This window comes from Anoplolepis gracilipes, chromosome 12 (genome assembly GCF_047496725.1).
Source record: "Anoplolepis gracilipes chromosome 12, ASM4749672v1, whole genome shotgun sequence".
Classification (NCBI taxonomy): domain Eukaryota; kingdom Metazoa; phylum Arthropoda; class Insecta; order Hymenoptera; family Formicidae; genus Anoplolepis; species Anoplolepis gracilipes.
Genome location: NC_132981.1, coordinates 4,275,351 through 4,301,831, shown reverse-complemented (window position 1 = coordinate 4,301,831; position 26,481 = coordinate 4,275,351). Strand labels below are relative to the sequence as shown.

Genomic DNA, 26,481 nt, shown 5'->3' with positions numbered 1-26,481 from the left:
TCCGGTAATTGATTTCGATATTCCGTGCCGATGCAGAAGCGCGCTCGCGCAGAGAGGGAGAGGGAGAGAGAGAGAGAGAGGAGAATCTACGCGCTTCTCCGAGGGTGGTGCGTTCAATTCTCTCCTCTAGCCGAAGACTATAGCTGCGGCATTCCATTAGATAGTCCGATACACGGTCATCCCCTAGACGCATACAGAAGCGCGCTCTCTCTCTCTCTCTCTCTCTCTCTCTCTCTCTCTCTCTCTCTCTCTCTCTCTCACTCATCAACGCACGGTCGCATTGTCAGCGTCCGTTCCGGTGGGGTATAATTACCGACGCGAACCTAATATACAAAGCCCTCAGTTTCGCAGATGAGTTTACGCCACACCCACGAGGGTATACGCGTAAATATCGCCCCGCGCGTCGCTATGGGCACTTACCCCGAGATCAAACGATATCCGATAGGTAGAATGGCTTCGGATAGCGCAGCCGATGGAGCGTCGTTGCTTTGATTTTATATTGTAGATAAGGTCTAAAGAGTTATTTTAAATATATTTGTGTGAAGACGTGCATGTTTCGTAAAGTCGTAAAATCTTCTAAAAAAGTTCTCTCATATAGCAATATAATTGAAAAAAATATAATATTTTAAGCCCGCTAATTTATAATTTCAGAAAATAATATTAAAAACATAAATAATAAAAATATAAAATTCATACAAGTCAGATTTTTATTTACAGCTTTATATGTATAATGTTTAATTTATTATAGAGATTTTTGAAAATTAAAACACGTATAAAATAGATAAATATATGTATTGAGATACGCGACACGTAAATTTCTCTCTATCTCAAATTTTATTGCAAATTATAAATGATTTAAAGACTTTATTGATTGTACTGTTAATGTATTTTTATTTTTTTCCAGTATATTTATTTATTATATTTGAATTTTTGTTATTAATGAGACAAATAAAATATAATAGATATCAAATAAATTTATAATTAAAATTGATGATATCATTGAAAATCTTATAAATAAATTGTATAAATAAATTACATAACTGTTATTTATATATGTAACTATTTACTATTCTAAAGAATTGAAAATAGTAATATAGATACAATTACATATTTGTATATTATCTCGTTTAAATTTCTGATTTAAACTCATATTACGCAGCACATTCGCGGAGAAAATTATTAAATCAATAATGACGTTCAAACATTCCAACAGCAAAAGAAATATTTTCCGAAATATAATTTCTTGCCTACGAATACGGTAAAGATCTTGACATTGTCTCAGTTAACAAGCACACGTAGCCCATGTCAGATTTTCTGTCAGTTTCATCCAGCAAGATGACTGACAGAGATACGATAATTATCTATTGGGACTTTAGATGTGTCAGAAGGGAAGGAGCTCACCGAGTTGAAGGACTAATAGGAGGGTAAGACTTGTATCCTCCAGTAGCAGTTACTCAGACTTGTCTAGAGAGAGTATGACATATTACATGTACTCCAAGAGATAAAGAGAGAGATTTTTGTTAATGTCAAGTAGATTCTCTTCGCAATAAAGATTCATGTAACATATATTCTTACATATTTTGTTCGTAAAAAGCATAAGAATCTAGCGTATCTTAAAAAATTGCAAAATAAAATAGTCTCTAAAGAACATCAACTTGTTTGCAATTAAAAATATTGTCTAATTAATCTTGTTTTTCCACCAAATTGTTAATTTAATTTAATAATAATTCAATAATGTTAATTTAGATAATATTAATTTAATAATATGCTACTTTAATAATTTTTATTATTTTCGTCTTTCTTCAAATTGTATATACATATTTTGCTGGTTTTATTTGTTATAAATCTGACAAATGGATGCCACTTAAAACTAATGATGCTAATAATAACCAGAAAGAAAAAAATACGTATGTACAGAGAAAAATATAAGATTGCGACTCTTGAGAAAAGTATCTTCGAGAGCAAACCACTAGATTTTATCGCGAAATGTCAGAAATGGTGATGACAGGAAAATCCCGATGGAACATTGGCTCGTTCGTCGGATCAATTATGGAGCATTTCGTACCTGAGTAACGATAAAAAAAAGAGCACTTATCGCGAAGTCTCACTGCGTTATCACACTCAATTCCGATCACTTGGTCGGAATACTCGCATTATGCAAATTACGTGCGCAACTGCTTTGTAGTCACGTTTTTAGCCTCTTGAAACGATATCTTTTACTCCCTTACCACATCACGTCGTATGTGCGTTTGTAGAGTCGAATGTGGCATGGAGGGAGCAGCATGGAAAGCACCGAATGCATGCATTGATTTTCGATACTTATGGATTCGTTCTCTATTCGAGGAAAATTGCGAGCGTTTGATGCGTGAAAACAATTCGCGCGTAAAAATGATATTTTAAGAGTACCCTAATAATGCGAGAGGAAAATTGTTCTCGAATTAATAATTAAATGGAGCAACTATGAGGGAATTAACAAAGATGTGTGTATGTGTATGTATATGTAAAAGGCATTTCTGTTATAATTATTTATAGCATTACAAAATAATATACAATCCAGATAAGACAGATAAATCATTTTTTTATTTCGACAAAAATAAATTTAAATTATCAAATCTCTCTGATTTAATCTTTTTTTATAGAAATTTTTCGCGCAATTGGATAATGCGTTTCAAGCTATTAAACATTTTTATTATTTATTATACTATTAAATATTTTTTTATATTTCATTATGCTATTTTGTCTATTATTTATCATTTTTTTCGCTGCATAATTTACTAAATTATTACATATGCAAAACTGTTAGAGAGAATACAAGCCGGTATAAGCATAAATATATATCATAATCCTACATTAATGATCCAATTTAATGTAAACAGATTATCCTAATTAATCAACAAAACGAATACGTAATGCATACTCATTAATGTATATATGTAGATAAATAATGGCAACAATAACCATTTGCACTGCATAATTACCTACTTCTCTTTTAGTTTAGAATCACTCATTTGCGACGTATTCTAAAACAAAAGTTTGTGTTTAATATTCTATTTAGTCTTTCTTGTTGATAAAACATTCGCTCGTTATAAAGTTTTTCGTCGCTGCCAGGTCAAGTATAACTTGCGCGGTCAAAGTTTCTGACACATACACGCACACCAACTAACGAGAAAATCGATAGAATGGGTCACTTGGCGTGCGACAATGTAATTTCCGTACGCATCGACAAAATTCCAACGCACGCAACGCGACGCCTATCTCGCCACATTTCCACACTTTCTTCTCCTCTTCGTGTTTACTGCGTATATATCAATATGAATGAATAACTGTCAACCTATATAATCACAATGTATATATGATATCGTTATGTAAAAGACGAGTACATCAGCAAATACAAATGATTGCAGATATCTATTTAATTCAAATTTTATCGATGATTAATTTGACGAATAACCTACATTATAAAAACACTATAAAAAAATAGTCAATTTTTAAAAAAATTTTTTAAAGTGCATTTTCTTTTACAAAATTTCCGGAAATCCTGTAACTTTAATATTAACATACACGTTAATAAATCATGCATAGCTGGCGTTCGCAAGCGTAGCGTTTCCGAAAACCTGAGGTACGAAAGTCAAGCAGAAGAGACGCCTCAGTCTACGAGAATTAACTGCATCAGAAATCTAGCTACCCTAATAATCCGTTCGGAAACCCAAGCTTCCGTCTCCCCTTGATGGAACTCAGCCGGGAATATTAATACCTTTATGAATGCAATTAGTTTTGTGGCAGAGCACACGAAGAAAGGATTCCGAGTTCAATCTTGTTCGTCTGTTTCCGTATAAGCTATTTCAACGCCGACAGGCATAGATTATGAGACGATGAAGTGGAGAGAGGCTAAGAGATTGTTCGTGAAGATTAAAGCGCCGATGAGCACTGTCAAAAGCATAATCTCGATGCTGGGCTCAACAACTGTTCTTATATAAAGATTCGAGTTTGCCGAAGAGATGTTATCTACAACACACTAAAGCGACAAACTTGCAAGATCTCCGCGGCGAGATCACAGCTGCATGTGCACTGGCAGTTACGGGCGTACTAAATCGACATGGCAAGAAATAGACTGCCATCTGGATGCTCTGCGCTTGACAAACGGCGTACAAGTTAAAATAAACTGTTTGCGAATGTAAATTATTTTCTAAATTTCCCTTTCGTATACTATAAACACCATGTCTGTTCCTTTTTTAATCCGATAAAAATTGCATTGGATTGCGCCATTGAATCTTGTCGGCTACAATATATCTAATTTTCTGCAAGATATATTGTTACACACGTTATATAACAAGGAAATGCATCTATAGCCACTAATTAATTAATTAAAAATTCAAAAGTTTTCTGTTATATCGTTTAAATTATTTTAAAATGTGAAGATTATAATATACATATACATACATATATACATTACTTTTAGAAACAGTATTCTTGTAATCTCACGGTTTTTCCTTTGTTTGAAAAACTAATATGGTATATACATATGTATATGTAGCTCTTTTGTTCCGTTTGAATATAAAAAAAAAAAAAAAAAAAAAAAAAAAAAACAAAAGTAAGACGCCTTAGTGCGTTTCCGTTTGCGGCGAAACAGAAATAACGTGTGCAGGAACGATAAAGCGCGCGTAGCCAACGACCTTATTACACCGATGCGTATATACTAACGCGGCAGGTTTATGTTTGCGTTCGCAAGCATCTCGTGTAAGCAAAATGGAAATCTGAACCCGAGCACAGAAAGACTTTCGTAAAATTTCTGCTGCAAATAAGCTCGCAATATACTATTCGCCTGTCGATATAGTAAAAGCTTTGTGCAATTACATATGCAAAGTAACGGTAATAACAAATGTCTAAAAAAAATAATGACATGCAATGATATAATAATTTTTTCTCGTCGTAAATTTTTTTTTTAAACGATCCTCTTCTTTAGACATTATCTTTCTTTAACAAAAATGACGAGAGAGATTATCATTCGTATTATTGCATTTTTCAAATGTTTTATTATTTCACTTAATTTTTACTCCGTTAAAACATTATGTCATCAAAATGAAATTAATTCTAATAATCGATATTTATAAATATCTATATAAAATATTCCGATAAGATTAATTTACTAAATTCCAATACAGAATACGTAAATTATGCTGTCGTATAATAAGATATATATAGTTCGGATATATATAGTTTATATATAGTTCGGATATATATAGTTCTATATATAGTTCAGAGCTGCTTCTGTCATACAAAACATTATTTTAGAAATTCACTTCTGTATACATATAAAAACTCGTATCTCGTTAAATGCTGTAGTCTCTAATTAAAAAACCCTAATGAAATTTAGCAAAGAGTGAGAGAACGACAAACCGTAATTCAATTAAAATAAATGACGTCAAAAATTCTTGTGTGTCCGTCACAATTAACGTCAACGTATATTTTCAAAATTTATGCGTGCGTGTCATATATCAATCTTTATTAAATTAATGCAATGTGTGATAAATTTTATGCAACCAATAAAAAATTTAGTAAATTGGTACATAAAAGCAGTAGACTCTTATATTCTTATTAATGTGCTATACATCAAAATTTCTTGGACTAATGATCTTTATGATAGTAATACAAAATATGAGATAGCAAAAACTGTGTAAAAAGTAAAACTTTTCTGCTGTTAATTGATACAAATTTTACTTGTAATAGATGATGAAAAGAAACAGCTCTCGAATTATAGTTTTCATGAAAATTAAAATAATAAATTATCGCGTTAAAAGAGAGAAAAAAATTAATAAATATAAAAAAAATGCAGTTCACATTTACGAAAGAGAGAAAAGAGCAACTCTAATAATAACTTCTGTCCTTTCCTTTATATTAAATCGTACGCTTTGTATTAGACCACGCCAACAGCTTTTAAATTTATAGACGACTCTAAGCACTTTCTTTTTGGCTCTTTTATTATCTTGCGGCAAGATTCGCAAGAAAAGGCGACGCCGCAAGCCCTGGAATTTCGTGATTATCGAATATCGATTTTCGCAGATGCTATATTACTACTGCGAGGGAAACTTTGCCAGCTTTCCACAAATATCGGGACATTCCTACCTCAGCCCCCATATAACCACCCTACCCGATAACTTCGTTCATCGAGCTCGATGCAAGCCACGAAATTATACCGCGCAGCACTACCTGGCCACAGAAATCATCGACTATCAAATCCGGTATATCAATTTATCTTTTGCAATCAAAATATTTTTTATATTATTGCGTATAAGAGAGATATTATATCAAATTACGCTCTCGAAAAGCGTGCATAGTTATTTCAAATTAAATTGATCCAAATTAAATTAGTTGAAGCAGAGAGTATCACATTTTGTTGCTTGATTTATCTATTTCCCTTCTCTCCAAGCTCAATTTGCAAATAACTCGTCGTTTCTGTCAATTTAAAAATTAATTGCGCTCCGACATTTATCTTCAAGTAATTTCTAAATAAATTTAATCTTCTCTCCGGAGAGCCGCGCACGTTAGGTATCTTTCAGTAATAATCTTCATATCATATTTATGATAGTATCTATAAATTATAATGTTAAGAAGATGCGTATCAGCCGGTATGCTTATGAACATACGGCTCAGTGAACCGCGTTCCTCCTCGGTGAAGTATTTTCCTACCGTGCTAGTAATCTTGTTGCTCGGTATCGAACTACCTTGTAACTGCCATGATTACGGAGATCGGTTAATAATGCTTGGGTGCGCGCTTATCCGAATTTCGAGGAACTTGATAGGCGTTAGACTTGCTTGCAATAATAATACCGCGGTCAGCCGTCGCATCCGTTCTGGCAGCAAACGTGTTGGCAACAGAACGTCACAGATGTCGGATGTCCGGACGTCACGTAGTCGGAAAAGCGCGTCGGAAGTCCTATCTCACACTGCATGTTGCCAATGCACAAGTGAATGTACGTTTACAAATGAATGAGATATATATATATATATATATATATATATATATATATGTCGTGTAATGCAAGTTAAATTTCTCTTCTACACGTGTGATTAAAGATAAAATCTGTCGTTAAACTATACGTGTCAGTGTGAAATGCGTTATCTTTTTTTTTTTTAGAAAAGCCTGTTAGATATACGAAGTGTTTTTAAAAATACGCTGTGCCTCATTTAACGAGATTTATTAATTAAATGAAAGCGATTTCTTTTTAATTAAAAATGTCAAAACACGAATGACTTTTAAATTATTAACTAGGAAAAATGCCGAGATTATTTTACTTTCTTCACATATTAAAATATGGGAGAATCTCCTCACTTATTTTCAACGATGTAATCTATTAATAACTTGTCTATATATATTATGCGTATGTAAAATCATGTTCGTTCACTGAATACTCTATATAACTCAGTAAGATTATAATATCATTCAGTCAAGCTCGAATATATATAAAATGAAATTCACGTTATCACGAGGATATTTCACAGCGATAAGACACTGAAATTGTCGCTGTCTGTTTTTAATTAGGGAAGTCTGCGACGAATGCTGAAGCATTCGTTGTCTCTCGGTTTGCGGCAAGTTAAAATTTTTACCATCGCGTTTAAATGTACCGAGCCATCGTTGCGCGATAATATATATTTGCATACATCGATATATGCATGTCTGATCGATCCGCTGCAACGCACGCGCATCGTGAAACGCGCCTATTTGTATGCACGTATGTCATTGTACGTCATATGTTGCCCCCCCCCTCCCCTCTCCCTTCTCGCCTCCCTCAAGTCGATTTAAATTTCAAATTGACGTTAAAAAATGATCTGAGAGCGTCGACGTTAATCGAGACTCATCGATCAGTCATCGAACCTCAGATAAGCCTTCCGGCTCACTTTAACAATATGCAATCACGGTACGGCAAAATTGGCATCTCTCCACAAGTCATTCAATCAGTCTACAATTTTTCGAGCAATATATATGTTTTATCGATATACTATCATGATATATTAAGAAAAAAATTATACATGTATATACGTAACAATAAACTGTTAAATAAAATTTAAGTTAATAATTTAATTATTTAATTTAATGTAATTTAATTTATTATATATTTATAATATAAATCTACAATATTTAGTATAATGATTTAATTTTATTCTTCTTTTACACAATATTTTAAATTTCGTTTTGTCGAAATAAAAATCATTGCTAAACTCTCGGTTCTTAAACCAAAAAATTATGCTCATATTTTCTATAATTTTTGCAAACATTCAGAATATTTACGTTGGATAATAGCAGAAATGTTGCTTGCATTTGGAACTACCTAATAATATCCATTATGGGATAAATGTGTTCTTGAAATAACGGATTATATATTTTTCATGCCTTCAGCGATTCTTCGCGTTCGCGTCAGGCTAGATCATCCAATTCTGTAATGCTACGAGCGTAGTATCGTTGACAGAGTAACATCGTCGAAGAAAAGAAGTTGTTAAAATTGCACGACTTACCGATGTGCCGAGTGCCGAGCGCCGGAAGGATCGAGCGTAAATTCTGAAACACAAAAGAAGAGAACTTTTAGACGCCGTAAGGAAAAAGAAGCGGAGACATCCTCCCCACCAATCGTTAATCTTCCATGAGGGAAACATTCGTCCCGACTCACACGAGACTGTTTGAAACTTGAAACCAACCTCCTCCAACCCCAAAGGTACGCGCATACAAGGGGTATTGAAAGTCTCCAATATACCCAGCATTTATCGTTTGAAGAAGACGAATACGATTCAGTCGAGAAATTCTCGTCGAAGCTGTATTCTCGGAGAGAATCCCAGATATGTAGGAAACTACGAGAAGACAGCCACAGAGGAGAACAAATCTGATCTTATTTGAAAATGTTTGCACGTTTTCTTATGTCAAAGAAACATTGAAGATATTAGCGTTATATCGTATGCTTATTCAAGCATGTATAAGAATTTAGTTTTATTGAATAAATCAGAATAAAAATCTTCTTAGAATGTAAAAGAAAAGATTCAACGCGAATTTACATTTTCATGAATTTTTAAAGGCGCGCGCGTTGTTGATGAGGCGCCGATAATGGGTCCCATCACCGTGCGCTCGAAATCTCACGGTGTTTTCACGGCTCGACAGATTTCGTCGCCATGTGAAAACGACAGATTCTCCTTCGCCATTGATCACAGCCAGCCAAATCGGAAGACAAACGAGGCAAACACGAGGCTGGCAGAAATTCGCTGTCGCAGCCATCCTGTTTCGAACGAAAGAGAGGACGAGAACAGATTCCCCGTTCGTTCGCCAGCAATTACAGGGCACGGATTTGCATAAAAGTAAAAAAAAAAAAAAAAAAAAAAAAAACTTTTTTTCCCCGTCAAGAGGGTTATCTCTTTTTCTCTTTCGTTTTCTCATCGCACATGATTCGCAATTTTCGGCTGCGATCGACGGATGTGCGTATTTGAATATGAAATAGTCATGATTATAACTCGCGGGAATAATAACAAAATCGAAATGGAAAGCTAAAAATATAAAATATATAAAATTTTATATAAATATATTAAATATATTAAAGAAATAAAATTCAGGAATTCATCTAGAGGAGCTTACATAAGAAATGCATAAAGTCTCGAGAGTGATTAAAAATAGTTCTCACGATAAAGTGTATTAAAATGTGGGCTTTATTCAAAAGGTGAAAGCCGGCCGATAGCGTTGTAACAACGTTGTAAACGGCCCAGCTAAAGCGTGCATTCAATACATTAGATCGCAAACAAAGCGAGTTCCGCCCCGGTGAGAGATAACACGCGAAACGCGCTTCATGAAAGCTTATACATACTTACTGCCGCACTTCCGCGTACACATCATTAGGTTCACAAAGCGACCGCAGAGATTTTCCAAAATTAAAGCACGTTATTATCGAGAGCGCGTTCTCACGTGTGAACGGACGCGCGCGGGTCCGATTTCACGGGCCGATGACTTCAGTATCGCGTAAAAGTATCCGAAAACGTGTATAGGCTAGCACACATGCAAACACATCCAGGAAACTATCACGGTACTCTCTGCAGAGCGCTTCCGCATTCCTTCTTTTTCAAAGGGTTATCCGTGGACGCCCCGCGTAAAAGGGGGCGTGTATATTTTTCAGTCTCCTGGATATATTTTCTTAAAAGGAAAAACAGAAGAGTGAATCTATAAAAGACAGAAAATACCGCCGTAAATAGTAATGAAAGTTAACTACTAAAAGTCAATAATAAATGCAATAGCGGTAACTACAAAAATAAAGTTAAGCAATGGTTTATCAAAAGTAATTAATTAAAAAATTAAGTAGCACGTGGTGTATAAGTAAACGCAGCTATAATTAGATGTTTTATACGCGAATAATTAATTGTAAAATTTGATTGAAAAGTATCTATTTTGGTCTATTAAAATTTAAGTACAGTTGAGAAGATAGCAAGCATATTTTAAGCAAAGTTATCGAAATTGTTTGAATTTAAATGAAGATGACGAAACAAGTTTTCCGATTTAATCGCAAATTGCAAGAGAATGTCAATGTCAGTTACAGCGAGTCAGTGTCAGTCACGGTGACTCAATGTCAATATCAATTACATACTGTAAAATCCAAGATAATGCTCCGCCATTTCAATGTTGAATTACTTATAAGAGCGTCGAGTTTATATCATTCTTGTTATTAATTTATATTTCATATAGCTCGATTCTATCCGAATCAGTTTTATTACAATCACTCTATTGTCTTTTAATTTTATATTTTAGTTTCTGAAAAAAATTTTTTGTAATTAAAAAAAATAAAAATTCTTTTTGCAGAAAAGAAAGATTTTTTCTCTTTATTTACGAAAAGAATTCCTGTTGCAAAAAGATTAAACTCGTAATACGCGGAGCGCATTTACATGCTGACTGCATTTTCTGCTGCCTTTGCAGATTTAATGCCGCGGTGCAGTGCAAAATAAGGCTCTTGTGCAGGTGCAAAGTATCACACGAAACAAATTGCAATGCTCGTTGCAAACTAGCATTTAACCGCAACGTTATCTTTCTGCGATTAATGTAATGTCAGGATAATATATTTTTTGTTTTTATAGAGGTTACACCGGTTAATGTAAAGTAGATATGAGGAAAGATAAATAAAGTCGCGATGTGTTTTACACATGGTTAAGCGCGTTCACCGACATCTAATTAACAAGGATATAAATAATTCCTTTCCACATAATAACAATTGTCATTACAACTCTGTGAAAAGTCCGCCGCTCGAAATGAAGCTTGATTAAACTTGAGAGCGCACCATCCTTCGAGAGGACTATCTCTTTCCTTGGATATTACTCTTGACAGAAATCTAATTAGAAATATCAAAGTCCTCCTCACGTATACACCCGTGTTATCATGTCGCGCTTTAGAGAGACCCCAAGACTTTCATTTTGCGCTCAGACTTTACGTTCCCAGCAAGTTGTTGTTAATTCGCACGCGAGTACGTTGAACTTTATTGCTTGGGACCCCCGTCGATTCAAGACATGAAACTATGGCGCGATGTTACGCTTTAATTTTGAACGAATATGAATGATGTACAAACACGTGTGTATACATATATATATACATATGTTGATATTATTATGTTGAGAGAAAAATATTGAGTTCGTGACTATCACTGTCAAAGCTGATAAAAGGATCGGTTGAAATCTGCCAGATAGTTCTTTCTGTTTTGAGGAGAACCGAAATGGATGCCCATGATACTCTACAGTAATATATCTAGTAGCGCGCACGTCTAGCCGCTGTCACCCGTCGTCTCGACTTTGGATGCTCAAGAGAGATAAGGGGCAGCTTAAAACAGCGCAGAATTTCAGAATCGAATAACTTTGTGGTATATTGACATATACTTTCCAAACGAAAATAGATTAATGTCAGATTTATGATATATTGCGACTTGGAACGTTTGAAATATAATAACACACCGTATTCTTTTTTAATAAAGAAATGATTTTATAGCTTTCGAAACAAGATACGTTGAACATAAATCATAATGTGCAATATCATTCTCTATTACACAATAGATTTTAATTATTTAATATATTCTTCATAAATATGCCCAAGAATTTTATTAAAATTTTTATTTGATTATATAAAGAATAATAAATATATAGCTCTTACGTCCTTACTGCAACCATATTGATGACGTGAGAAGGAAGAAATTATATGAGTTTTATTTTGACAAAATATATATGTACATCAAAATAAATAAGTTTTATTGAACATAATTATTCGTGTTCGATAATATAAATTAGTAAAATATACCAAAAAGTTTCTTTTGCAACTCGTATTATATCGTATTATGCTATGTAAAGTTCATTTTCGCTGAAAATAAACTTTCATAAGTGATCAAGACTTAGAGTTATTTATTAATTCATGAATCAAAAAGAAAGTTTTCGGTCTATATTACTAATCCATCGAGCACTAGTGATAGCATTAATAAAAAACTTATTTACTTCGATGTATTGCACAAGAATAAAAGTAATGATTTCTTGCTTCTGTCGCTATAATTCGGTGTAATGTCAATAAAAAATCAAAAGCTTTTTAAGTCTTTTTAATATTCTAACTTTAAATACATAATTTCAAGTATAATATCTCGTATAATTGCAAAATGAATGATAAACTATTTTTGCTGCGTATAATTATATGTATAGTAAATGTAATCTAAAATGAGTTAAAATGAATCGACAAACACTAATGTTTTAATGTCCAGCATTCATGACCGTGACACATTTATTGATCCTGCAATTGCCTATAGAACAGTGAATATATTATTTTATGGTAGAAACATTCAAGGTTTTATATCAAATCGAGGTTTGACAAATTATATATATTTTAATAAACGCACAAGTTATACATATTTTGATAAACGCATAGTGGTATAATAAAATATTGTATTATGTATATAAATTTAATATAATGGTAAAAATGTAAAACCTAACGTTATATTTTTAAAAATTTTCTTCTCTATTTCCTCTTCAATCTCCCTTTTTTAAAATTTTTATATATTTAAAGTTATAATTAAATTTGATATTATTTATCAATTTAAATAATTTACTTATATTGTTTACATATTTGTACAAGTTTAGTATTTCAAAAATTAAATTGAGAAAGGGAGAGAGAGGTAAAATAATATGTCATTAAAAATACAGTATATTATTGGGCATGCGTCCCTACACGTCTAGAGTTACATTCCAAATTTAGAGCGTCCGTAATTAGAAACACCATTTTTCGAAGCAATGGTATCGAATATGCGGGAGTAGAATTGTTTGTAGGGTTTCCCCTCCAAGTTATTAGGGACGTCGCTCTTTTAAAACTTCCGGTTAGGAACATATGAGCAAACCGATGACACACAAATTGACTTACTAATAATCTAATCATAGACCCCTGATTTAATCAATTGCAATATGATATACAATATTAATTGCAAATGTTTAACAATAATTAAAAAATAAACGTTATATTTATAACTGCAACATTGCACCGAATCTATAACATTATAACATATTGGTTACATTGATATGTACATATTCAGGGTGTTTATTCAAATCTTGTAAAAAAACTCCCTGAAAATTCCCTGATTTTCCAAGTATTTTTCCAGGTAAGTAAAAATATTTTCAAGATTTTATTTAATACAACTTTCTCTACAAAAAAAATTTTTTATTACGTTTTCTAATGTTTCTCATTCATTTCTTCCCAGATTTTAAGCGGCTGAGTGGTTTCATAATAGTTTTATAAAAACTTCTATGAGTAAAAATTATTAAAATATTAATTAAGCAAATAAAATTACCAAATTAAACGCTGGTCATATTTCGATAGCTCTACTTTAATGAGATTTTGTGTCAGTCTACCACATTTAATTTTTAAAGAGAATTTTATGCGTAAAAATTATTAGAATGTTTATTAAACAAATTAGATTAGCCAAGACGGCAAATGTACAAGTATCGAGATGAGACACTTGTCATATTTCGATTGTTCTATCGACTTTAAATGAGATTTTGTATCAGTTTGTAATCGCTTTTAATTTCTAGAGAGGGTTCTATACGTAAAAATTATTAAAATATCTATTACATATAAATTAATGTTAATTAAATTAAATAAATATAAATCTCTGAGAATTCTAGGTTTTTGATGTTTTTCCAGGGAGTAGACACCCTGATATTATAAAATAGATGATAAATGTATGTACTTTAAACGAGTCCTACAATATTTGCTCTTTATTATCAAAACTAACATAACTAGAAATCACTTTATTAAAAGTTTTTTAATAATATTTTAATAATTTTTTAAATAATTCTTTTAATAATAATTTAGAGTGTGTTTATAATGAGTGTTTGTTTTGTGTATATAATTATCTTACTTGTTTCTTCCTACATCACATTATTATAAGAATATAAATAAAAATAAATCTAAAATGGATAAAAATATGTTTTTAATAGCCGGTTTTCTCAACATCAGTTAACTTTAACAGAAATATTTTTTCTAGTTGTAAAGATCATTCTACTTCTGTTCCAATAATTCGGTTTAAACTTCTTCTCGATTTAAATATCTTTATCTCTTTCAAATAAATTAAAAAAAACAAAAAAAAAGAAATAAAAAACCGATTCCAAATGTTGTGTAAGAATACATCATAGTCTAAAAAATGCAATCGCTGTGAACGTAACGCTGCAAAGTGGGAACGAAACAAAAAAAAAAAAAAAAAAGAAAAAGAAAAAGAAAAACATTACACACGAACACGAACGATGGACTTTATTGATCGAACGTGCGGGCAATACTTTGCCCAGCTGGACATCTCATCAAACAAGCTGCTACCGCAACGTCATGAAAGCCTTCACAGCGGTGTGTCCCGCAGGGCTCGCAGTGACCGAAGAGACAATCGATGCTGCGACCGTCAGCGCATTAATCCGAATCGATACGTATAAGGTACTGGTGCGATCCGTCCACCATCCACCGCGTCCTTCCACGTGGAAAGTCCACGGTGTAAATGTACTCACTCCTCTCCAGAGTTCCTCTCTGGAGTAGAATAGCAAAGACGGAGTTGAAGAGCGACGCGACCACGGTGGGAGTGAAGTCTCTTCGATGGAAAAGGCGAAGTCTCCGTTTAATCCGTTGCAATCGAAGAGTCCTCTACTCTCCCGTCGCCTTCCTTTTCACTCGCTTATTCGCTACGCTTCGCACCCACCCTCGCCTACGTTGGTAATCCTGGATAAAATCCCAAAGTGATTGCCTCGCTTTTTCCGCGGCACGACCAAAGGATAAGACGATCTCTCTCTCTCTCTCTCTCTCTCTCTCTCTCTCTCTGTCTCTTGCTGCGCAGATATGTGTCGGCTGCGAGAGAAAGAGAGAACGAGAGAAACGATGGAATTGCAAAAGTCTCCAAGTATTCGCGCCGACATCGAGATAGAGAAACTCTCCACGAGAACTGGACGAGTGTCTGGTAATCCACGTCGAAGGGCAAACCAAACAGAATCGCGAGCTATAGACTATCACGAATAAATGTCCGCCGATGGAGAGAAAGAGGGCGAGAGGATATTCAACGAATAAAAAGGAAGCAGCTCGTAATATCTTATGAAAGACACGCGTCTCGCTTCTTATCTTTTGGCAAACCCGTTCGTCTGTGGTCGTTTCTCGTATACGTGGGACACGTATTTTCTCTCCCTTTGTGAATAAAGCTTTTGCGCGGTGAACTATCGCACGCACGATCGCCGATATCTATTGGAACAGAAGTAGAATGATCCTCGGAATAGACAGAGAAAATATTTCTGTTGCGCGAAAACAGATTCCGTAAACCGTGTAAACCGAATGGACAATAAAAACAAAAGCGATGAATAAAACGCGCTCTGTGTGTGTGTGTGTGTGTGTGTGTAAATAAATATTATTCACAAAACGCGGTTACGTCAAACAACTTACGCCCACCACCAATACGCAAACCGTCAATACGGTACATTTTCCACGAGCGTAAAATCCGAGTGACGTTTAAATCGAGTTGGCATTATCCTCTCAGTCTGGTTTAAATACCCGGCTTATATCGCGTTAAGTAAGTAGCACCGTCAACGATGCGCGTTCAACTGTAAATTACTGAAAATGAGAGCGAGCGGGACCACCCACGGTTGGCCGACGTGGTTTAAAAGGCTCTTGAGATTTCAATAGAGCATGGAGTATACGTTAGGAACGTTGGCATATTTCACATAAACGCGCGCGCGTCTTACATAGATCCAATGGCACACAATGGCCTTACACGCGTTCATTCATCCGGGTTTACCTATATACATTGTATGCGGAAATTTACGCAGACATGCAGAAAGATGCTCGTTACACATACGGACGTTCCCGTTAAAAAGAAGACTAAAGCGACACTTCATTGTGTAGACAATAATGCCCTGGAGTAAATACGGGCATTCCGATATTAGTAGTCAGCGTGTCAATTCCCGTTCTTTCATCGCTCTCGTATTAAGCTGCGAAATGAATGAAAAAAGAATGAAACGTACAGTACGTATTTTAATATTTTAAATAGTTAACACTGCTAAATCGACATTCAAATATCGATGAATTTGTCACGTATAAATATTTGTCATCTGTGTCACTGCTGTAATATTTTGCGTTAACTTTCTTGGGACTCACATTAATGCAAGTTGAAGCTACTTAATAACGCAAAACTCTATGAATTATTATTTTAGCACGAACAGATGCGAGACAGATGTTTCTATGTTGTCCTAATTAGAGTTATTTGAGAGTTCAGAGCGCAACAGTAAGACTACTTGTCCTAAATAAATGGCACGTTACAAGTGGAAATACACGTCGTCGCGTGTATAAAGACAACAACGTACTTGAGTCACTTCTCTGAAACAATATCCAAATCATACTTTACCGCGTACAACTTGATATATTACGGACAAAATTAAATTGTGCATCTGAGATTAAATATTACGTAAAGGACGAGATTAAATATTATTGCACCTGTACGAATAAATAAATTAAATTATGTACGAAAACCATCTTTTACTAATTATTAGTCAATGTTGAGATACTCGGTTGACGAGATAATAGATTAAACGAGGTGTGCCGAAAGAATTATGATCGGATGCAAAGCGAAAGAAGAAACGATAACAATGAACGAAGTTGATGACTCCGTTTTTTCGACTACTTTCACGAATTTACGTAATCGGCTTCTGCCTCTTTCGACCGCGCTGAAGACTCGACGCAAGCTTTTCCTACCGTAATGAAAGATCTTTTGTCACTCGGCGTAGAGGAAATTAACATATTTTTATTCAACCATTGAGGAATAAAAAGATCAAAGTTCCAGAACTGTTATAGCTTGTGTGCGAAAATTAAGAAAGTTTTTCTTAAAATCGTATAAATCTAATAATCTCTCTGTCTTTCATATCAAAATAGTTGAATGTTGACGATACTATTTAAAAAAATTATTTTACACATTTTTTCACGCATAAAAAATAAAAAATAATTTTTAATCAATGCAAAATCAACATTTTCCCTTATTTTTTATCGTTAAAACATATTCGTAATAGATGAAAATTATTACACAATCAATCAGTACGGCAAATTTCTTCCTCTCTCTCTCTTTTCCAAATTTTATTCAATTATTACTCAAATAGAACTTATTTTGCATTTTATCTACCAGCAGTTCACATCCTGTATATGAAAATCAGTCGCCGTTAGCGATTTTTGGAGATCGCCCGCGTGTCCGGTCATGTCTCACGAATCCTCGTGCGTCTCGCGTGCATATGAATAAACAGCTGATTGCAATCTAATCTTGTCGCTCGTAATTTCGTTCCGCAAGATGCATCGACGCAGCAGCGTAACGCGCCGATTCCCAAAAATCGTTGCATATATGCATGCAAAATCGCGTATCGTGCGTGCCGAGCGAGAGATCGACGGCGCCGATCTCTCTTGTGCGATCGGTTAAACCGGCATGTTTATGCGCGCGACCGGAAGTGACCATTCGCCGGCGAGATAACGATAATCAGGCAGACGCAACAAGAGCGCGCCGAGTTCTTAAATAAAATTGCACGTTGCCGTGCGTAAACTCGTATGGCAAGAGAGCTGTTAGAATAAGCGAGGAGTCGCCGTATTAAATCCTATATCCTTTCTCCTTAATTTTCTGCTATCTTCACTTTAACTTGAACCTGTCTCTTCTTGATTCACCAAGCTTACGATCTTGATGACGCATCGTGCAGCACGTAACCAGAACAGATTATATCTCTTACTGATTATAAGGTATATATTATAGTATATGAAAATAAAATAATGATACTTTATTTTAAAAAAACGAAAGAAGATTATTTCTTACTAATTAAAGATTAAATTAATTTTATCATTATTTTGATTAAAGTTTTATATTTACTTATATATAAGTTCGCTTAAATAATTTTTTCGTCAAAAAATTATTTTCTTTTTATAAAATCTATGACAAATAATATCTTGAAATTTAAATATAGCGCAGAACACATTTATCGAAGAAAATATTCGGAATTGTCAATATGTATTGCAATGTGTCATTCATGTCAGAGTTGCCATTTATTCATGATATATCATTTGGGAATGCTGTGAAATGCTATTTTCATCTAACTATGATTAAATATACAGCTGCTGAATCGATGACACGACGCAGTACATCTATGTATGACTCCAAAACAAAATTTTTCAAATGCAAAAAATTGCATTTAATAATTTATTATTTAAAAAAAGCTATTGTTTTTAAAAATATCTTCGATTATTTTAGTAAAACACGTATACATTATCGATCTCATTATCCGTAACATGTAAAAATGAAAAAATAAGCGAAAATAATATCATTTTATTCGCAACGTACATAATGCAATTTGTATCTCCATCGTTTTAATAAAACGCACGTGCACGCGAAATAGAGATAGAGATAGAGAGAGAGAGAGAGAGAGAGAGAGAGAGAGAGAGAGAGAGAGAGAGAGAGAAATAAAATACCGAAGGAAGGAATTGAGAAACAGGAAAATAGTTAGATGAGTAGCAGGAGCGATTATCATGTAACACCTCGTATCTTATCCACCGAAGCTCTCCCTCCTTGCATTGCAAGCACATGCATGTCGAGAGATTCGCGCAGCTCACCGACGCATGATTAGGGCAGAGTTGCCATGAATAATTTTGTTTGCAAGTTAAATGAGAAACTGCCCCTTTTTACACACGCGCGAGCATCCGTGTGGAAGAGAAAAAGGCGACAAACGGAAGGAAAGAACAAAAGGCGGGCGAATCAAGAAACAGAGTAATAAAGGAAAATTAACGGAGGAAAAATGTCACACGGTATTATTTGTGATCGTAGCATTCTAAACTACCTTTTAAGCGAATGGAGATATAAGATGTGATCAAAGGTCTTAAAATAAAATTTAATGAAAAAAGTAACGGATTTAAATGAGAAAGGCATTAAAATAGTCCACCAATTATATTACGTACCATGAGGAGGCTTAACTTCGCATCCATCACTTATAATTAGCTCCTCTTTCACGAGAATTTTGGTAAAATCGTATAATAAACTCGTTACTAGTGGAACGAATTTGTCTGTCAAGAGACGACGGAAGCCGGAGGAAAAGCAGAAAAACGAAGGATATAACGTGGGTAATAGCGTATTCAAAGCAGACGAGGGAAAGCAGCCGAGGTGCACTTAAACTATTGTGTACATATACATATCTGCGCACTGATAGCAACCGGTGAAGGTACCGTGGAACATCTTTTGTGCGAGATAATGAGAAGGATTCAATTAGTCTGCGGCTGGCACCTAATGCCTCCTTCCCGATTACAGTTCGAGCACGCGCGCCACGTGAACGTGCCAATAAAGTTCCGCAAAACATACCAAATATTGGCGTGTAACATACATAAATCAATTTTAAAATTATGAAAAATACGTGTGACAATTATAAATTTTTTATTGCGACACTTTGTATGTGTGCACTACCTTTGAACATAAAAAATATCATTCGTAAATATAAGTTTTTAATTAAAGAAAAATCTTTAAAATTCTCCAAGTTCTTATTTTGCTGCAGAGTCCGTCAGAGAAAATTTAATGACTTATGGCTGGTGCAGCCCGTAAATTACGAAACCTACGACCAGCGGAATATGCGCTACTCGTTTGTCGCACGTGCTGTCTTGCTGGAAAATTACGGCGGAAAATAGTAAGTTCCGAGACGTCGGTAGAAATATGACCACCGTCCATTAAATAATTGATAAAAAAAATTTTTGCTGGTTATATGCTCATAACAATAATAATCTTCAAATGTAATATTTATGATTATATACAAAATGTTCAAATGTATATATCTATGCTTTTTGTCAAATTATATAGGAGATTAGATAAAAAATATAAATGATGAAAAATTCATATTCTTCTATTAATAAATAAAAATCTAAATAACTTATTACAAGAGTGAGAGAGAAGTGGTCGATAATACTATATTCATCTTATTTCTGCATATAATTCTTCGCTCTTTCTAATAGTAAATCAAAAAGCAAGAACATGATAAAGTCAAATGTTTTCGACGAAAAGGCGACGAAATTCCTTAATGTCGCACGCGGCAAAGTGCGTGCAATCACGCGTAGCTTTCAGTTAGTTTGATCGTCGGAATTTAATTACGGATGGATTGGATAAAGGTAGGCGGATAGCCCTCCGATGGCATTAGCTGTCGGCCATACGATCTCATATCGTCAATTCGACCTCTGCCGTATATTGACATTCTGGGTTCTATGTACTACAACACTGAAATCTCTCCTATTTTTTATCTTACACAAAAATACGATTATCTTACAAAAAAAGTATTTGCATTTGGTATTGGATACTTTTTAGATAACTGATGGTGTACCATGATATGTATATAATGATGTCACACGTCCAATAGACATAAGGCAAAATGAAATTAAAAGTGAGCAGACAAGCGGATTTTCTTATATAAATCAGATTGTTAATTAAATTTTAAGAATCTAATTTATAGAAAGAATTCTTACTTCAATGATTTCTTGTTACAATCACAAAATAATAATTTTCGCGCTAAAAAATATTGTAATAAAAAATAAATTAAGATTAAAAAGTTACATTTTGGATCTTACTTTAGATATCGTCGAAAAAGAATAAAAACGCAATATTAGATGGCATTATTACATTTGGTCATGAAATTCTAATGCTCGCTAATCTCGAAATTCTAATGTACTGCGCTCTTTTACCTGAATTAAAGATAAATCCTGCAATTATACAACTTTGAAACTATTTTAAATTCCTAAAATTACGTGAAATCAGATATTGTTAACCGCTAAATCTTATTACATTGGCATCGTTACATATAAATGTAGTTTTTACGTTGTACATATTTTTAAAATTACGTATTTTCCAATCGCAGTAGTCTAGAAATATACACAATTTTTTTTAGAACCGCTTTAATCAAATGAAGATAATTTCGTCCAATATTAAAAGCGGATACAACTGATAAAATATCGCCCATCTTTTTTTGTAGACATAAACTTTTTAATCAAAAATCTCTATTTACATATGAAAAAAGCGATTCAGATTACTAACTATAAATATACCCTGTCGAGTTTTTAAAACATTTATCACATTCATCTATACAAATAAATGTGGGACGGCTAAAAAAAGACATCAATTAATAATTGAGAAACAAATTTCGATCTTTTAAATTTGTCAAAAGTGGTAATCCGATATTTATTTAAAAAGCCGCAGGTGTGGATTGCATGCGGCTGCCATTTGCACCATGTGTTCTCGTGTTATCACGTATTTTTTGGTTTATTTCTAGCCTTTTATCTCCCTTTTAGGTTTATCTCTCTTCTCGTTTTCGCTTCCATTTTGCCTTCATTTTGGCAAAATACCAGAATACACCATCAGTTTGCCTTTGACGCAGTCGGAGAAACACAGTTTCTCATAATTTCATAATCCAGTAGACTGAATCCAGACGTGATCTGGACGTGTAAAACACAATAATATCGAAATGTTGCAAGTCAACAGAAAATAATAATGCACAACATATATATTGACTTTTCCAATGCATTATTCATTTACGTGAATATCGCGTTTAATGAAGAAATTTAATTTTTATTTGATGTATAAATTAATACTTAAATCAATAAAAAAAGATAGTGTTGTCAAAATTAGAAAGCATTTTTAATAGAGACAAGAATTTTTTTATTTAACCCACTATTTGATGATTCTGTTATCAGTATTTGTCAATAATTAATGCCTGTATTTGATGCTTTGATGCTGAATGTATATTAAGATCAATTAAACCATTAGAATTTTTTATTGCTGCGTCAGCGGCCAATGAAGAATTTTTCGCCCGCAGATGATGCATGAGGTTATTAACGCCACAGGCGCCTCCATCTCACAAACTTTCATAAGATCACGAAATTCAAGAAGCTTATTTCACATCTAACTTTTTTGTGTACAGTTTACCAGAAAAATGTAAATTTTATTTTTGTAAATTGCTTTGTACATTTACGTTATTGTTATTTTCATGTTTCAATAATAATTGTATTGCTAGATAGCTTTATCACATACAAAATATATAGTACTAATATTTTACTATTAATTAATATTTTATGCCTATATTAAAAAAGCTTGTATTTAATTGCGCGATATAATAACAATTATTAACATTTTATTACCCTTCTAAAATTTAATAAAAAATGATACAATTTTTTATACATATTTATTTAAAAACTGAACTATACTTATTTTCAGTTTCTACATAAATATTTTTCTCACATTTTTCACCATGAAAACTACATCTAAAAAAGAACGCTTTTTGAAAGAATAAAATAATTTACTAACTAATAAAATAATTACTCACCAGATATGATGCTTAATTACTGATGAATAATTACTCGAACAGATATGTTCTTTTTGTCCGACTGGAACTGCCAAATTCTTTCAATATCTGTAATTAAAATCATCCAGTTAGTTTTATATACATTTAAATATCGTAACAATTAAAAATATAAATTTGCAGAAAATGAGTGATATATACAGATATAAAATCATCAAACATCTCATGAAACGGCAACGGTACTTTGGTAGAATTGATTTATAGAGATTAAAGCCAACGCATCAGAAAAGCTCTTTACGTGATTGAATACCAGAATCAATCTCATTAAACATATGCGGCGAGGATTCAGATTCAACGAACAGTGCAACCCACATCTATTAATCTGTATATGGAATCAACCAGTCAACTTGCAAGCTGACTAATCAGATATCAATATTTGTGGCTGTCAATATATCCCCATGGATCTCAAATGTGACAGTAAATCATACTTAATACAATAACAGATGAGAAAATTTACCAAATTTATTTACTTTTTTATATAAAATGTATGTTACTTTTTTGATCTATTCAAATTTAATTTTTTTATTACACTGTTAAAAATAACATTTTTTTGAAAAAAAAGAAAGACAAGTTATTTGTCGTATTGATTTATATTAATACGACAAATTTTAACTTATCTTTATCTTTTTCGAAAAAATAAATTTGGTAAATTTTCTCATCTGTTATTGTATTAGGTATGATTTGCTGTCACATTGAGATCCATATAAATATATTGACAAATATTGATATCTGATTTATATTAATATTAGTTATATTTGACATATATAATACAGATTATATATGTATTATATTCACTCGCGACGATTGTCTTAGAAATCGCGTAGCCAACTATCGAATAATTTCTCTTCAAAGAGATCCGTTACATCTATGCGAGTATTCGTTATTGTTGGTTAGTTAAAATTTCGTAGAATTTCTCAAAGCGGCGGGAAGTTTGCACAATAGCAAAACCGGTCTTCAATGTAATTTCGAACTGGCGCCATGGCGGTTAAAAGCCGGCGCGCGCTTTGTGCGCAATATAATATAATGAGTAACTTTATGCATACACATGTTAACGTGATGCATGTCACTTGTGCGTAATTAGATCTGGAGGTATCGAGTTGCGAGCAAGTCAAGTGTGAAACACGCAAATAAATATACCACGGACGAAATGCAGGGAACAAAAAATCGTAGAAGCTGCTGCTGCTGCTGCTGCTTCTGTACCGAACGAGATATCGTCAAATTTGCGGTTTCGCCTCGCAACTGAAGCAGCTGCCAATCGCAGGGACACCGGCCTTTTTTTTGAAGGACATTAATAAGATTACACCTGTTGTGCTTTTCACAAATTCTGACGCAATTCATTTTTCGAAACGTTATTACTGTGCGCATGTTCTACCTATTCATTCGACGTTTTCGACTTTGTTACAATTTATTTAATCCTTTTATATGTAAACTGTATATGATTTTTTGGTGGATTGTACATTTTACATTGTATTAGCTCTTGAATATAGCATTAAATAACGTGTAAAAGCTATATTTAAACTAAACAAAAATTAAATACTAAATTACAAGAACATATTCAAATAAATACGATTCTGTTGACTGCATTTTTATAATCTTGAATATTTATATAAAATGGAAAATTAAATTACTTTGAAATATTTCTTTTCTTTTTGAGATTTTTAAAATATTAAAATAAACGCACAATATCATTTATTAATCTTAATTTTGATACGACACTACATATAAGTAGAAGAGAAGTAATTTTTTAAATAATTATATTTCAATAAATTAAATATATTAATTCAATCATCAAAGTTAATTACTTCCTGATTATCTGCACGTGTGATTAACATAGAACTAATCAGAATTCCTGAATGGTTTCACAGCCTGGCGGCTAGATTAATGGCGTTCATCCCAAGATATTGACCCTACAGATATATATTGAAGAGCCTAGAGCTTCAAGTATATATTTCGAAATTAACTACTAAATGAATGAAGGAAATTTTCTTACACCGATTAAGAAAAAGAACCTGAGAAAGTAATAATAGACCAGTTCGGAATCTTATTTTGTAAATTATTTTCTATAGGTATTAATATAGAATATAAATAAATAAATCAAGAAATAATCTCGAATATAATAATGTAATAAAGTGAACACTTTATACGACATGATTTGAAATAATAGAAAAACATAATGAAGGGCGTGTGTACCTTACGTGGAATCGCAGGTTGTACAGATCAGTTCGTCGATAATTAATGTTTTCTTAGTATGATGTAAAGTCTCTTATCCTAAAGTTAACATGAAAAAATATCGATTTTCTTGTCTAACGTGACCTACGCGTGAGACCGAAAGGAAGGGATTAATATACTACATATATATATATAAGGCTACATGGCTATAAATCCACACCAATATATATCGGACATGCAGCTGGTGTTCTCGGAATACTTCCCACTAGATAGAAGATCGATGCTAGGAGATGAAGGAAATTCCTCGATGCTCGCCGTAAGCGGAATCCTGAGAGTACTCGTCTGCAAGCGGAATAAGTTGGTCCGCTCTCTCTAGTAGGCGCGGACAAATCCTTAAAAACTTTTCACGATACAGCTTTTAATAACTTACACATATGCAATAAGTACATATGTGTTGCGTCATTCAAAAGCATATATAATGTTTACAAATGTCCACCCTTTCATGGTATATGTAATAGAAAAATATAATGCGCACTGTGTAAAAAATTTCCATATTAAAAAAATGAATTAAAATTTTATAGTCACAGTTATTTGATAATTAATTAGAATTTTTTAAGAATTATAAGAAACAACGTATTCATTCAATATTATTATGCAGCATATATAGTATACTTTAGTACTATATAATCTTCTTTGAACACAGCTATCGTTATGATGATAAAAATACAGTTATAAATTCTGAAATATATCCTGATAGCTGTATGATGTCATACAATTTAACGATTTCTATTTTTGTCTTACGAGGATAGCCGACTGATATATTATGCTGCTTAAAAAGCAATTTGCGAATATAAGAAGTTTATCGCAGTTAGAAAAGCGCGAAAAATCCATTTCCTAGCAATAAATGTCTGTAAATTTACGACAGAAATAGAGGAAGCGAGCCATGTGTTAGGCTCCTTTCGCTCTACGAAGTATAAAATCAGATACCTTTATTTCTCTCGAACAGTTACGAATCAATATCAATACAAAGATGACAAAATAAATCAGTATAGAGAGAGCTCTGAGAGTATACCTGCAATCTCCAGAAATAAAATTGTACCTCATTTGTAAAAGCGTCAAAACGCGGAAAGAAACTCTAGGTACGCGTGAAAATATATAAACGTATGTAATAACAAACACATAAATCCAGCATATGAATCCACATGGACGATGTTACGAGCGAGAATGTCGCAGGAAAGATATAAACTGCCGCTCCAGTATTTCTCGGAGAGATTTTCGCTTGTAAGAAAATACGCTGATTGCTCCAGAAATTTATTGAATAAAATTTCTTAAGTTTGATATATAAAGTTTAATATTTTATTTAATCCTATGCATTATACACGTTGAAAAGACAAAGAATATTATAATATA

At 33.2% G+C, this 26,481-nt stretch overlaps 1 protein-coding gene across 4 annotated transcripts in view; it reads right to left on the bottom strand.

The window, feature by feature from the left end:
- The window catches only part of Tinc (transmembrane protein tincar), a 116,059-nt gene that overhangs the window by 72,619 nt on the left and 16,959 nt on the right, over nt 1-26,481 (bottom strand). For all 4 annotated transcript variants that reach the window (XM_072903965.1, XM_072903968.1, XM_072903969.1 and 1 more), the window contains exons 2-3: nt 22,867-22,953; nt 8,512-8,554 (exon numbers count right to left, since the gene is read on the bottom strand). The gene's annotated coding sequence lies outside the window, so the exon portion shown is untranslated. The remainder of the gene's footprint in view (nt 1-8,511; nt 8,555-22,866; nt 22,954-26,481) is intronic.